The following is a 6,534-nucleotide window of genomic DNA, read 5'->3' on the forward strand; positions in this document are numbered from 1 at the left end:
TACTTATATATCTATACATATATGGGCATGCAATTTATAAGAAGTAAAACAAAGTTTAATAAAAGCATTTGATAAGTAAAAGAGTTTGTAAAACATTTTGAAGTAAAGCAGTTTGATAAACAGTTTGAACAGTGATAAAATCATTGGTTTTCTAGTTATTAATCACATGTGATTGATGTAATCACGTGTGATTGATGAAATAACTATAAGTATTTAACTTGTATCCCCCCATAAAGTATTTAAAACATTTAAAAGTATTTCAAAGGTTAATTAAAGGGGTATGAACTCACATGTGGTGAGTGGATTGGATTGAAATGTCGGATACCGTGCTAGGTGGCAAACGGAGACTTGTTCACACGCACGAGCCTAGTTATCATATAATGAGCATATATATAACTAATTAGCCAAATAATAACTTAATGAAATAATTTGGGACACTTAGGAACATGTAAACACTTTGTATAAGTGTTATAGGTCCTAATGGTTGCATCTAAGTTGTTATGGGACAAGGCTAAAGGGGTTTAAAGCTTCCAAGGACCTTGTATAAGAGTTTACTACCCAATAAACCCCACACAAGGAGTTTACGGTCTTAAACCCTTGAGTTTACGGCCGTGAACTCCAATCTTGGTGGTTTTTGGTGTTTTAAGGTGCTAAATGATTTCTAGAATAAGCCTAGCTTGGTGGTTTAATCCTTTGGGTAGTTTAGGGCATAGATAATACTCCTTTGAGGAGTTTACGGCCTAAAGACCATATCCCTTAGATTTTATGGCCGTAAACTCTCATGGGATGGATGTTTTAATTCTTTCAAGTCTCTCGCACAAGTAGGATAATTTCTAGGCTTTTGTTTAAGGCTAAGGGGAACCCTAGGCACACTTTGCTGCCCTTACTTGGTGTTTACTGCCCAAGAGCATTTCTTGGCCGTAAAATCCCTTTTAGGGGTATTTTTGATGTGTTAAAGCCTCCAAATTAGCTAGAAGTAATTGAGGGTTAAAGTCTAAAGCCTTTGGGAGTGATTAGGGCACATTTAAGCCCTTGAAATTGGTGTTTACGGTCCAAGAAACTCTTGGGCCGTAAACTCCTAAAACTATGTGTTCTTGATTGTTTTTTAGTCTCAAATGATCATACATATTATCCTAAACTAGTTACCTAACAAGGAAATGGTACTAGATAGCTTTAAAGCTTCATTTTGGAGTTTACTCCCCAAGAACGTTCTTGGGCGGTAAACTCCCGAATCACATATATTTGACATACAATCTATGTTAATAAGCTTAAAACAAATATTATAACACAACTAGAGAAGTGTACTCACGATTTGGGATGAAAACCCGAAGATCCGTGAGAGAGAAAATGGCTTTTCTCTAGTTGGAAATGTGAATAATGAATGAATTTAGTTCAAAAATCTATTTATAGTCCTGAAATATTTTTGGCAGAAAATATTTTTATTCTGGAATTGTACTCTAAAATTATGAATTTTTGAAATGCTCAAGTTTCACAAACCCATGGGTATCCACTCTCCTGATATCTCCTTAAACGTAAACCCTAATGTACACAAACTTATTCGGAAAAGTCTGAAATTCATTGAAACTGGACTAGCTTCTATTGAATAGTTAATGTTCGTACAATATGGAGATTTCGGGTTGTCACAGATGCTGCCGTACTCTAAGGAAATAAATGACTCATCCATTAGATAAGGAATCATATATTCCTCCATTCTAGATATCATATGGACTGAGACATGGATTATAATCATTCTCTCTTTCCATTTGTTGTTTCCCGATTTCCGATTTATGACGATTGACTAAATGAACAAATCAAATCAGTCCAGGCTTGGCCAAGCACTTCGGGGTGTCATCACTAAATCATCGAAGGGCCTGCAGGTATTGCTTTTATCCCTTTAATGGTAAAAGGAATGGATAAACTTTGTCTCATATGCTTGTTCAACTACTTGTTGAATCATACACAAATGCACTTTTTATAACATCAAGTTACCAATGCGTGGTCGTGCAATCAATGTATAACCAACTCATAGGTAACAACTTATATCTCTAGGTTTGAAAAATATATGATATTATCGTCTCATGTTCACTCGTGATAAAATCCATGAAGTGAGTCAAATGAGTGTGGGTTGAATCCAATACTCAGAACTTATGAGCACTCATGAATGTTATAGCAACTCGTTCTATGTTCACTACCATGGACATCTACAAACCAGCTTCATGAGAATTTTTCCTTAATACGTACTTCCAATGTATTATCGACCCTGGATGGTTTGAATAACTTAGTCATTCCGGAAGCATGACCTAGTTATTTTGGAAGTCAAAACATGCAAAGTGAAACACAAGAATAATCGAATCCAATATGGTCTCAGAACATATGAAATATAAATAGAACAACTTTTATTTATCACCATATTGATTACACATTATTCATTGCATACTGTTTCAAATTATCAACTTTATACTTGAATTAAAATAATAGTTGTCCCATGCTCCAAGAATGTACACTATGTTTTCTAAACACTAGTCATGTTATACACCAAGTATGCACACTAAGTTTGTCTATGATCTTTACTTTGTGAACATAATTTCAATGATTCTCATTTCACAGTCCCAAATCCTTATTGTAAATGTAAGAATTCCAAATTCCTACCATTTACTGAAATCTTTAGATTTTAAACTGATATGCACTGGTCTTCTTGTAATGATTATGCACATAGTCACAAAGACTTGTCAACAGACATTGCAGAGTATTCCAATGGAGATCAACTCCAAGGAAACAAAGTCTCATATTCAAAGTACATTGCTTTGAACATCCTTCTTGCATTAAGTTTTCCAATCTTACACAGATTGAACGAATAACTTTCGCCTATGGGAGCATTTCCATATTCCTATGCATATTCCCATTTTGACTATCACTTCTAAGCAAGAGCGGCCTCTTTTCAGAGTATGTTAATATGGTCCTTCCAAAATTAACACTATACTTCCAACTGTCCCAAAGCCACCAATCTTTGGTAAACCTTATATTATCCTCGACAATTGCTTAATCATTTTATTCATGTCCAATTCTAGAATTTTGCCTCTTAATGCCCTGAGCATTTGGAAAATTTAGAAAGCATGAATATTATAGCACATGCAATTGATCCTATATCTGAAGCATATGGGACACGATTCCTGATGTCTCACATAAAGACATGATACTAGACTAGTGTTTTTGCTATAATATTTCTATTTCTATTTTCCAAGTTCTCATAATTCAGATTATGAAAAGGGATGCCGTAATCATAGTCTCAATTGTTTAGACCTTGCCATTTCTCACAAGTCCATGTTAGCGTGTGGGTTAACCACACACGCTCCACTAATGACTTTGAGAATGCAAATATCACAATTGCTATCTAGTTAAAATCTACTTAGTGAAAGCGTTTCCTAACCATCATTTTCATGAATCGGAGAGAAACCTTATGACACTTAGATTTTATGGTGTATGAGTTCCTATCCATGTGAATTTTTCAAAACCATAATCACAAGACAAGGTTAGTGACAAATCCAAACTCATATGAATTGAACTTGTGCAGTCTTAACTTCTTGCCACCTGGCAGCTCAAAGGCCTGCCATTGCTTCCAAGTAGTTATGTAACCAATTGAGAACTTTTCAGAACTCATATGCAAAGCCAAATTTAATTGGAATGGGAACATAAATGGAATATGTCAACACGATAGGTTATAAACCTCAAGTTGTGTGCTAGAGATAAACTACAGGTTTTTATTCTTGGTTAGTTCTTGAAATTTTCCAAGATCTTTAAGACTCCCACTATCCTCTTGACATATAAGACTCACTTCCCAAATATTCAAGAGATAGTGTGGATTCTTTATCAAGACAAACACTTCACATAATTGGCCTAAGTTGGTCTCTGTTTTATCCAAAACATCACGACTTACCAATTTCAAATGTACAAGAGTATTACATATTTTACTCTTACATTTGACTAGTGTTAATAAACCTTCTTTAAGATGTGTCACTCAAATTACAATCTTGTAGTAGAACTCTCAGACTTGTTTTGGAATGAAGTATGACTTATCTTCTAGATTTAACCATTTCAACAATTCATGACTCCTCTTCTTAGCCATAAGAATGCACTAAGATGTCCTTGGAGGATGAATTGTGATATGGTCTCACAATCGTTAATATGATCATAAAACATGATACTAAAGTACTCTCCCATCTTTTCATATTTGAGAAACTTTTATCTTTCTACCAAATTTGATTCTTCTCATTCATTCTGCCATACATCGAAACTTTTCCAATGCTTCAGAATTATACTTAAACTTGTAAGTATAACCATATTTACTAAACTTTAGTAAATCATGACGAATAGTCATATCGATCTTTTTGTGGTGGACCTGACCAGTGCACAAGAATGTGTACTCGATCCCTTAGTCCTTTCACTTGACTCACTTAAACATGTGAACAAGGAATTAGTCTTAATTTTCAAATGATGAAAATTCTCATTCATCATACTTTACAACTTGCATGATTCCAAGTTTCGGTCCAATTGAAACTTGGGTGATGAGAGTCTTTCCTTATTTGGTAAATTTAGATACTAACTCAAATAAAAGAATCAAATTCATATTTCCATTATTGCTAGAAGCATACAAATATCAATTTTCAATAAAAGCCATTGCAAGGAGATATAAACTAAAATAAAATATTTTTTTTATTTATAAAATGTGAAAAAACTTTTTCCTTACAATGCAACTTTAAATGAAAACTATGCTATTACATATTTCCTAGCAATCTATCATAACTCCTAAGTAGTAGCTCAAGAATCCGAACTTCGAACCATGTGATTGAAATCCATCTTCGCGATCAGATTCAACATACTCTTCTTTTAAGCTTCCTTCCCTTTGCTTGATCATGCCAAACATCAACATGTAACCGAGTCACATTTTATATTATGAATCATCAATAGGGAACTTAACAGAGTTAGATAGTGGACTTACCTGAAGCAGAGTCAAACTTTTTGACTTTACCTTCTCTCAGATCTTTCAGGTACTTAGGACAGCTTCACAACCAATGGCCCTTCCTTTGGCAATAGAAACATTTGGACCCTTTGGGAATGGTACATGAGACAATCTCAGACTTAGTCTTTCTCTTTACCATTTGGTCAACCGAGTTGACTATGGCCGATCCCTTTCCATTGGGAAGAAAAAAATTTTCTGGATATCCAATGTCACCATTGTCAATGTCCATGGAAGTTTGGGAAGTTGATCTTCTAATCAAATTTTCTTTACCAGTGCTCCAAATCATAGCTGATTCAGCAACACCAACCAAATAGATATGATCATTAAGGGTCATGTCAAAGTGTGTTAAACAGTAGTCCCAAGGAAACTCACTATGTGACTTAGAAAGTGATTGAAGAACCAACTTTTTCAAGGCTTTGATACCCAACTCTCTCGGCTTGTCAATATGTGACTTCATCTCCAAGATGTAATCACACATAGACCTTGCTTGCCAATAGGGCTTTAGTGACCTTGAACTATTCAAGAAATTGTGGGTTACGGAGAATAATCGGAGGAAGTGGAGGAAGTGAAGTATGATTTCCATTAATCAACTTCATTAAGAAAGCTTGTTCCAAGGGATTTGGGATGATCATAGATGTCTAAACCAGACATCTAATGGGAGAAATTCATGTTTGTTGATTTAAGTCCTTAATATAACACCCAATATGAAATATTAAGGCTAGGGCCCAACACAATATTTTATAACGTGGAAGAGAGACGCCGTAATCCAAGCTATAAAATATTTGAAGGTAGGTGAATGACGATTCAACAATTTCCACTAGGAAAAATGAAAATAATTTACTAGGTTTTAATTGGATTTGAAACTCCTAGATCTTTTGAGATTCATTGAAGTTTTCAATGACATGTTTCAATCTCGATTGTGCCCTCTCAATTTTTGTTACTGGGATGCCGAGGATCATAAAATAAGATGTGAATAACCATGCAAATATACATGGTACCCTTAATATTTACCCCTCAATCGATGTGTCGGTTAACCACACGCGCTCCACTGATACTATGATAAACATTAAGTTGCCCTTTGCCTACCTTGTTAAATCAAGCTGGTGTCGGTTAACCACATGCGCTCCACTAATCGACTTAAGCAAAGTGCAAAGTGTAATTTCATGGGTTAGCACCAAATTCACATTTTCCTAAGTAACTAAGATTGGGAATTTATAAGAGTTTAGTTACTTAGTGTTTATCATTAATACTTTTAATGAAGGGAGAATTCTAGTCCTTGTCCTACCCGTTCGGCTAACGACCCTCCACCAGTCAAGGAAGCGCTGGGTAAGAGTGGACACCTTTAAACTGCCATTTTATAGGTAGTAACCTTAAACCCCTTTATATACCGGCTTTGTGAATGAGGCTTACTAATGGAAAGAATGACTTGCTCTTATACATATATATATATATATATATATATATATATATATATATGTTATTAATTTATAATACTATACAGTATAAGCTTTGAATTT

Source organism: Lactuca serriola, chromosome 8, assembly GCF_051521515.1.
Source record: "Lactuca serriola cultivar US96UC23 chromosome 8, Lser_US96UC23_V15, whole genome shotgun sequence".
NCBI lineage: Eukaryota > Viridiplantae > Streptophyta > Magnoliopsida > Asterales > Asteraceae > Lactuca > Lactuca serriola.